This window comes from Odocoileus virginianus, chromosome 5, assembly GCF_023699985.2.
Source record: "Odocoileus virginianus isolate 20LAN1187 ecotype Illinois chromosome 5, Ovbor_1.2, whole genome shotgun sequence".
Classification (NCBI taxonomy): domain Eukaryota; kingdom Metazoa; phylum Chordata; class Mammalia; order Artiodactyla; family Cervidae; genus Odocoileus; species Odocoileus virginianus.
Window position 1 is genome coordinate 84,322 of NC_069678.1, and position 10,268 is coordinate 94,589.

Sequence of the window (10,268 nt, forward strand, 5' to 3'; positions counted from 1 at the left end):
TTCGTCTTTTATTCTTCAACAGATACTAATAAGGAAATGAAAATGCAACTTACACGACCAAAGAAAATTGCTACAAAACTTATATCTGACAAGTGTCTAGTATCCACAATATATAAAGAACTCTTACAATTCAAGAGGAAAAGGAGGAATAATCTAATATATCCATGGAAAAATGATCTGAATAAACATTTCTCATTGGAAGACCCAACAATAGCCAATAAGCACATGAAAAGATACCCCAAACCATTAGATATACCACTAAGAAAATGGAAATGAAACCCACAATGATATACCACTTCCCCCTGCTAGCATGGCTAGTATGTTAAAAACAACCCCTATGTTAAGAACATAGGGATAAGGAGCGTTGGGGAAGATGTGGAGAAACTGGAATCCTCCTACACTGCTTGTGTAAAATGATAGAACTGTTTTGAAAAATAGCTGTCAGTTCTTCCAAGTTCAATATAGAGTTGACATTGACACACTAGGAGCAATTCCGATCTGAGGTTTGTCCCCAAGAGAACTGAAAATATATGCACCTAAAGAAACTTGTGCGTGAATATTCAGAGCAACAATTTTGCTTAGAAGCCAAAGAAGAAACAACTTAAATATTCATTCGTCAGTTGGTGGATAAACACAACGTAGTAGAGTCATAAAGAGAAATGTTATTCAGGTGTAAACCGAAATTATGGTATAGGCAAAAACGTGGATGAACCATTTATGGTGATGAAGATGCCAGATACAAAATGTCCTATGATGGATGATTCCATACCAAAGAAATGTTCAGAATAGGCAAATCCATACAGAGAGAAAGTAGATTAGTGGTTTCCAAGGGCTGGGAGAAGGAAGGAATAGGGATTGACTAGTGAGATGTTTAGGGATTATTTGGGAGATAATGAAGTTATTCTGAAATTAGATGGTGGTGGTGGTTTCACAACTTTGTAAACAGAAAATCACTGACTTGTACACGAAATGGATTTTATGGTGTATGAATTATGCTGTCATCGTCATTATCAACCTGCCTTAGCATATTCCAAGCCCTATATTTTCACTAAGCAATGTGTCTCAAATTAATAGCCAGTGGCCAGCATATGATGCTGTTAGCCTGTTGTGAAGGAAGATATCAAATGAAAAATTACATTCAGGAAGTTTTTGATAGAAATGCAGTGTAGGTGAAGGAAGCAGCTACTTGGAAGGATCTGACACAAAATGTGGGATGGGGTTTCAGGGTGGCGGGGACACTCCCTGGGTCTGGCTTCAGTGCTTACAGCAAGGGGGTCTTGGCCCGTTAGAGACCCTCTCTGTGCCTCAGTTTCTTCATCTACAAAGTGGCGGGCAGTAATACTTTCTGCACCAGTCAACTTTGAACACTAGAAGTACTTATAGATATGAAGTAATCATCCCCCCAGTTCATGAAGAAGATTGATGAAATCAGTGGGGAAAACTAAGTGCACACCTGAGTACCTTTAACAAATAGATTCTAGGTCCCACTTCAACTCACTGAATCAGAATTGCTGCAGAGGAGGACTGTGCACTTGTCTGGGTACTAACTCTCCCGGGTGATTCTTACAGTGATAGCTTGGGAACAGAACACACTGAGCTGTATAACCTTTACCCCAAACACAGAAGTAGGACAGAGCAGAAGCACGAGGATATTTCCACTCCAGTGACTAAAGCAGAGGAGAACTTTTGGAGGACTCTAGAATTGAAATACCAGGTCCTTCTGACCCCATTTTACCCCTGTCTGGTTTACAGCAGAGACGCAAGTCTTTGGGGACACATGACTGACCATCCACTTTGAGGGTAGTGAGAGCCCTAATTTCAAATTCAAGCTGGTTTTGAGTGAAAGTTAAATTTACCCTTGTTTTCTCATTGATGGGACCAGTCTTCTCCAAGCTGCCAGTTTATTGAAATAAATCATATTGCTATAAATGCAGACTTCAACAAAGATTTTGTTATAAAATTGTATAAATACTCAAGCAACCTAACAAGAAACCAGAAAGTTAGCAAGAGCATTCAGTTTCAGGACAGTTCAGCCCAATAGAGTATAGTCACTGAGAGAGAAGTTTACCAAGTTAAAGGGAAATATCCCTTTCTGTCCTAGGACATCGTACCAATTTCAAGGAGGTGGGAAAGCAGATGCCCACACTGACAGACAGGCTGCTCTTGCCTCCAGACAGTATCTGATGTCCTGACATCCATAAACAATTCAGGGAGCCTTTGTAAAGTCCTGGCCATCATTTCTGCTATTGCAGAGTACATAGAGATGGTTTAGTAAAACAAAGGGGGGCTCCGGCAAAAGTACACCTGTTGTAAAGTAGGTTTCTCTTACTTACAAATGCAAAGAAATAGCTTACTGGCTTTGATAAGTAAGTTTTTTTTCAATTTTTAATTTGGTTGAATATATTATTTACTGTCCTCTTCTATAAGTTTCTTATTTATTCAGCATGATGATATTACCTTGAATGATTATGAGAAAAATTAAATATCATAATCATTGTTGTTCAGTCACGAAGTCATGTCTTACTCTTTGCAACCCCATGGGCTGTAGCATGCCAGGCTTCCTTGAACTTCGCTATCTCCTGGAGTTTGCTGAAACTCATGTCCATTGAGTCAGTGATGCCATCCAACCATCTCATCCTCTGTTGCCCCCTTCTCCATCCCTCAATCATTCCCAGCATCAGGGTCTTTTCCAATGACTTGGCTCTTTGCATCAGATGGCCAGTGTATTGGAGCTTCAGCTTCAGCATCTGTCCTTCCAATGAATATTCAGGACTGATTTCCTTTAGGATTTACTGGTTTGATCTTGCAGTCCAAAGGACTCTCAAGAGTCTTCTCCAGCACCACAATTTGAAAGCATCAATTCTTCATTGTTCAGCCTTCTTTATGATCCAAGGCCCACATCCGTGCATGACTGCTGGAAAAACCATAGCTTTGACTATATGGACCTTTGTTGGCAAAATGATATCTCTGCTTTTTAATATTCTGTCTAGATTTGTCATAGATTTCCTTCCAAGGAGCAAGCATCTTTTAATTTCATGGCTGCAGTCACCATCTGTGCTGTTCTTAGAGCCTAAGAAAATAGAATCTGTCACTGTTTCCACTTTTTCCTCATCTATTTGCCAAGAAGTGATGGGAGCAGATGCGAAGATCTGAGTTTTTTGAATGCTGAGTTTTAAGCCAGCATTTTTACTCTCTTCTTTCACCCGTATTTAGTTCCTCTTCACTTTGTGCCATTAGAGTGGTATCATCTGCATACCTGAGGTTGTTTTCCTCCTGGCAATCTTGATTTCACCTTGTGATTCATCCCACCTGGAATTTCACATGATGTAGTCTGAATATAAGTTAAATAAGCAAGGTAACAATATACAGCATTGACGTACTCCTTTCCCAATTTTGCACCAGTTTGTTGTTCCATGTCCAGTTCTAACTGTTGCTTCTTGACCCGCATACAGATTTCTCAGGAGACGGGTAAGGTGGTCTGGTATTCCTATCTCTCTAAGAATTTGCCACAGTTTGTTCCACACAGTCCAAGGTTTTAGCATAGTCAATGTAGCAGAAGTAGATGCATTTCTGGAATTCCCTTGCTTTCTTTTTGATCCATCAAATGTTGGCAATTTGATCTCTGCATTTTCTAAATCCATCTTGTACCTCTGAAAGTTCTCATTTCATGTACTGCTAAAGCCTAGTTTGAAGGATTTTGAGCATTACCTTGCTAGCATGTGAAATGAGCACAACTGTATGGTAGTTTGAACATTCTTTGGCATCATCCTTCTTTGGTATTGGAATGAAAACTGACCCCTTCCAGTCCTGTGGCCACTACTGAGTTTTCTAAATTTGCTGACATATTGAGTGTAACACTTTGGTAGCAGCATCTTTTAGGAATTTAAATAGCTCAGCTGGAATTCTGTCACATACACTAGCTTTCATCATGGTAATGCTTCCTAAGGCCCACTTGACTTCACACTCAAGGATGTCTGACTCTAGGAGAGTGACCACACCATTATGGTTAGCTGGTCATTAAGACCTTATTTGTATAGTTTTTCTGTGTATTCTTGCACCTCTTCTTAATCTCTTCTGCTTCTATTAGATTCTTACTTTTCCTGTCCCTTATCATGCCCATCCTTGCATGAAATTTTCTTTTGATATCTCCAGTTTTATTGAAGAGATGTCTAGTCTTTCCCATTCTATTGTTTTCCTCTACTTCTTTGCAGTGTTCACTTAATTATAATATTGTATAATTTCTTGACCCAGTATCAGTCAATGAACTATAACTATTATGATGATTTTTTTAAATGAAGGAATGTGATGCATTTTTCTTACCCCCACAGAATGTCAGGGTCCACAGACACCAAAAAATAAGTTTCTTTCAAGTCTTTGCTGGATCTCATATACCAATATCATTAAGAAGGGAATCTGGAGGATGGCATGAGGTGAGGGGAAGATAAACTTTTGTAACTGGTTGATCCAGTTCTCTTACCTTTACCTTGACATGGACAAATGCTCAGTGGTTCATGGTCACACCCATTTCACCCACCATCCAGGTTCGTCCTGCAGCTAAACTGAAGAGACCAATGCTACAGAGGCTCTCCCAAATCTTAGGCTCACCAGACCCAGGTAAGAAGAGATGCTGAGGAAGTAAGGAGTTGGTTAAGACCATCACTCCCTGAGAGCATGCCTGTCCCTCTCTCCTCAATTTCAACTTCTATGTCTCTGAACACAATTTTCCATGTTCACTGTAGTTCATCAACCATCCCTGACCCATGACCTTACTAAATAGATCATCATGCCAATATTCAAGGATATACACATAAACACTTTTAATCATTTTGACAGCTTGTAAAGAGCTCTTAACGGAGGTACAATGAAATCCATGAGTAAAAGTTTGAAATGTAGTGTTTAGTGACATTAAAAACAACTAGAGCGACCCGGATATAGAGGAGGGTTTAGAAGGTAGGGCTGTCAAACTTAAGTTTACTCTGAAGCAAACAAGCTGCCCAAGGAAGACAGGAATCTGACGTAACACTGGGATGCGGCAAAATAATATTGAGTCCGGACAGAAACCATTTTTAAAAATTGCTCATTCACTTAGTATTATACTCCGATTTTTTCCTACAGGTTGAAGGACAGACAAAAGTGGAAAAGACCCAGAGAAGAAGTTCATGAGAGTCTACAAGTTTGACATATCTCACCTGTGGAAAAGCCTTAAGATCTGTTTAAAGAGAAGGTGAGGTGACTTTATGACAGCCCGACAGGAATTAAGGCCTGCTGGCAAAGTATTTCTCCCTCAGGAATATTTTTATACACAGAAGAATGAACAATGGGAACTCAGCTTAGATAGTTTATGGAAGGAGATAGGTCAGTGGTATCGGGACGTGTGTAGACAACACAAGAGTGGCTGCTGAGGGATTGGGTGCTATCAGTGGTGATGTTCACAAAGGTCATGGCCTAGGCACTTGGAAGCCAGGGGCCCCCAGGATTCCACGATCCCCTCCCCCTACCAGTTCTGTTATGGCAACTCCAGATGGTCACCTAGCACGCTGGGTCACCCTCCTTCACTCCTGTCTTAGTCTGAGCCCCACACAGCACCTGTGGCTCTGAGCTCTGGCATCTTCAACTTCTTTTTGTGGTTGAGAACCCTCTAGTTGTTCCCAATAGTAAATCAGGAAATCCAGTTTTTGTCATCCCTTAGTGCTGGTTAAACCAATGTGACTTTGCTTATCTTTAATCCCCTGTATATTGAGTGTCTTCTCCTCGCCCCTGGCTCTGCCATCATCTGCTACACATCACCATGGCAATACCTCTTCCCTCTTTATCGGATCTGAGGGCAGAACGTACCCTCGCAGAAATCAACCAGGAGCTTCAGTTGCAGCTGGAAAAGTACAAGCAGGACTTCAGAGACCTCACAGAGAAATTCCTCATATCCCAAGCGACTGCTTACTCCCTGGCCAACCATCTGCAGAAATACAGTAAGTCCTTGGGGTCATGGTCACCAAAGCAATGAATGATCACTGTCTTCCCTCTAAGTCTCCATGCTTTGTCTCCTGCTGCCTTTGTCATTTTGAATTCCATTCTGACCACAGTGCAGGAAAGGTAGGAGTGTGGCTCTTTTGCCTTCAGTTCCCTGAGGCTGGGAAAACTGAGGCACAAGAAGTGGAGGCACTTTTCCAACTTTGTGGTGAGTTGTAGGGTGAGATACAGATTGTGTCTCTGTATCTCAATCACCCAGTGTCACGATCATCCAGGTTGTGATTCCTGGCGCAAGCACAGAACTGCCTGTGTCTCTCGGGAGAAAGCTAAAGTGTGTTGACTGAAATGGCTATTCTACCCAAAGCAATCTATAGATTCAATGCAATCCCTATGAAGCTACCAACAGTATTTTTCACAGAACTAGAACAAATAATTTCATAATTTGTATGGAAATACAAAAACCTCGAATAGCCAAAGTAATCTTGAGAAAGAAGAATGGAACTGGAGGAATCAACCTGCCTGACTTCAGACTCTACTACAAAGCCACAGTCATCAAGACAGTATGGTACTGGCACAAAGACAGAAATACAGATCAATGGAACAAAATAGAAAGCCCAGAGATAAATCCATGAACCTATGGACATCTTATCTTCGACAAAGGAGGCAAGGATATACAATGGAAAAAAGACAACCTCTTTAACAAGTGGTGCTGGGAAAACTGGTCAACCACTTGTAAAAGAATGAAACTAGAACACTTTCTAACACCATACACAAAAATAAACTCAAAATGGATTAAAGATCTAAATGTAAGACCAGAAACTATAAAACTCCTCGAGGAGAACATAGGCAAAACACTCTCCAACATAAATCACAGCAGGATCCTCTATGACCCACCTCCCAAAACATTGGAAATAAAAGCAAAAATAAACAAATGGGACCTAATGAAACTTAAAAGCTTTTGCACAACGAAGGAAACTATAAGTAAGGTGAAAAGACAGCCCTCAGATTGGGAGAAAATAATAGCAAATGAAGCAACAGACAAAGGATTAATCTCAAAAATATATAAGCAACACCTGCAGCTCAATTCCAGAAAAATAAATGACCCAATCAAAAAATGGGCCAAAGAACTAAACAGACATTTCTCCAAAGAAGACATACAGATGGCTAACAAACACATGAAAAGATGCTCAACATCACTCATTATCAGAGAAATGCAAATCAAAACCACAATGAGGTACCATTACACGCCAGTCAGGATGGCTGCTATCCAAAAGTCTATAAGCACTAAATGCTGGAGGGGGTGTGGAGAAAAGAGAACCCTCTTACACTGTTGGTGGGAATGCAAACTAGTACAGCCACTATGGAGAACAGTGTGGAGATTTCTTAAAAACCTGGAAATAGAACTGCCATATGACCCAGCAATACCACTTCTGGGCATACACACTGAGGAAACCAGATCTGAAAGAGACACATGCACCCCAATGTTCATCGCAGCACTGTTTATAATAGCTAGGACATGGAAGCAACCTAGATGCCCATCAGCAGACGAATGGATAAGGAAGCTGTGGTACATAGAGACCATGGAAGATTACTCAGCTGTTAAAAAGAATTCATTTGAATCAGTTCTAATGAGATGGATGAAACTGGAGTCCATTATACAGAGTGAAGTAAGCCAGAAAGATAAAGAACATTACAGCATACTAACACATATATATGGAATTTAGAAAGATGGTCATGATAACCCTATATGCAAAACAGGAAAAGAGACACAGATGTACAGAACAGTCTTTTGGACTCTAGGAGAAGGCGAGGGTGGGATGTTTCGAGAGAACAGCATGTATATTATCTATAGTGAAACAGATCACCAGCCCAGGTGGCATGCCTGAGACAAGTGCTTGGGCCTGGTGCACTGGGAAGACTCAGAGGAATCGGGTAGAGAGGGAGGTGGGAGGGGGGATCGGGATGGGGAATGCATGTAACTCCATGGCTGATTCATGTCAATGTATGACAAAACCCACTGCAATGTTGTGAAGTAATTAGCCTCCAACTAATAAAAATAAATGAAAAAAAAAATAAAGTGTGTTGACTGGAATCTTTTCTGTTCTGTATCTGATCCTGCATGCCTCTTGGCTAAACCTCTGGGACTAATGAACTCCATCGGTTCGAGGTTCCCTGAGGTTCCATTGGCAAAGCCCTGTGCTAGTTATACAGGGGTAATGTGGTGGTTATATATTGCGAGAAGCAAGGAATCATAAGATTTAAAGGCACTTAAAGATGAGGCTGCTTCTCACTGAAACCATGATCTCTATGAGTGACGCCATCAAGATAGGGCCTCCCTGGTGAGAAGGAAGCCATGCTTCCTGGGTGTAGGGTGTCTTTCCTGTCCAAGAAAGCCATGTGACATTCTGTGATGAGGTTGAGGGTGTTTCTGGGGAAATCAGACCGTCTATACATCCCCCTCTATTTCTACCTGAGCTGGTGAAACTTTGGTGATGCAGGTTGGCCAGGAGTCCAGGAGACCCTGAGTCTGTGGTATAAGATGTGTGACCAACATGAGCAAATGGTAAGTGGGAGAGATCACCAGCCACAGTAAAATCCCAGGCAGAGTGTGGGAGAGGCCCTTTCTACCCACAGTCAGCCTGGCAGTTGAAGCACTGTTGCCTGTTCAGGGAGAAGGGCCTGTAGTGAGGAAAGAAGTCGTGAGCAGGGTACATGCACAGCAAGGGGATGACAGAAATCTTGTCAACTTGAGTCTGTGTAATCGTTTTCCATTAATCTATGAGGGAATTAATGAAAAATGACTGACACAGAGAAAAGTAAAAAGTAAAGCCTGTTATTTAAGAAAGTGAAATGATGAGCTTTGGGGAAAGGACAAACTAAGTTTTATTTACACCGCTCCTTGTAATAGTCACAAAATTCTAGGAAAGAAATTGGGAGGCTGGTGAAGAAGAAATGTCTCACCAGGACTCTGGTGGGAGGTCACCGCAGCGCAGTGTGAAAGACGTGGACTCTGGGCCAGGCTTCCTGGGCTCACATCCCTGTTGGGAACCTTTCTGTGTCTCGCTTTCCTCCTCTGCCCGTGTGGTGCTGTAATAGTAACTCTTGTTTGAGTTGTAGTGAAGACTGAGTAAATCTGACAAAGCCCTGACAGCAGTGCCTGGCTCAGTGTAAATACACTTAGTTCACAGTTCTACTGTTCCTAATGACACAGGCTTCCTCAGGGTTTGGGCCTGTCTCTTTCAGGTCCTTATGGTTTCACGTATTCTATTTCACACCAGTGTGTCCAGGTGAGGTTTTTACCTCAAGATACTTGTTCATTACTGAAATACTGTGATGTCCCAGGGGAACCATCAGTTTAGCCCTATAGGCCTTCCCGACCACACAGGAATCGCCACCCCAGACCCCCGCTCAGTGTCTCACCTAAGAGGCTGCAGGTCCTGGTTCAGTGGCCCAGGATTCAGGGTCAGTCTCAGGGGCTGTGAATTCTGACTTTGCCAAATGGCAGTTCAAACTGTCTACTTGCTTTCTGTGCCTAGGAGCTTCTCTTTCCTCAGCTCTAAAATGGGGAGTCACCTCAGTTAGGAGGCTGAGAAATCAGATATGGACATGGCTGTGTAGACCTTGGTACTGAGGTTACATCTGCCTCTGGGGGCCCGTCCTCCTCCTTTGAAGGCAGTGACCACAGCAGTAAGGCCAGCTTCCCCTGAGGCAGTGTCTCTCTTTCCTCAGAGTGTGAACCGTGTAAGGACAACGTTGAATCTGTGATGGGGGAGAAGCTGCCTTTTGAGGCACTGAGGCCAGCAGAGAAGCCCACGCTCGATGAGAGGCTGAGGTAAGGAGGGCGGGGGTGTTGATGGCAGGCACAGGACACTGTCATAAAAGAGGTGCATGTATGCTGAATCACTTCAGTTGTGTCTGACTCTTTGCGATCCCACGGCCCATAGCCCACCCGGCTCCAACAATTGGTGGATTGTGGATTCCAACCATTATTCAGGGCTTCAGTTACTCTGTTTTTAAAAAACTATTGACCTAAAACCACATATCATGAAATTTACCAAATTCAAGTGGACAATTCAACTCAGTGGCATTTGGTACATCCTCAGTGTTGTGCAATTAGCACCTTATTTGCCTCTAAATCACAGCTCCCTCCCTCCTGACTACAGCTTGTCATCCTTTCTTGACCTTGACATTCTCTTGTTCTTTCCAATCCACACCAGCTGTACCTCTCCACACTCTATATCTGACTGTGTGTCACTCAATGTATGATACTGTGTGTGTATTTTTAAATGGAAATGGCCTTG

At 42.3% G+C, this 10,268-nt stretch overlaps 1 long non-coding RNA gene across 1 annotated transcript; it reads left to right on the forward strand.

The window, feature by feature from the left end:
• The first annotated feature begins 3,749 nt into the window (after nucleotides 1-3,749).
• On the forward strand, nucleotides 3,750-10,008 carry LOC110122261 (uncharacterized). Its single transcript, XR_002309165.2, has 4 exons — nucleotides 3,750-4,430; nucleotides 4,542-4,614; nucleotides 5,116-5,224; nucleotides 9,697-10,008. It is a non-coding gene; the product is annotated as an uncharacterized lncRNA (long non-coding RNA).
• Nucleotides 10,009-10,268: the final 260 nt, after the last annotated feature.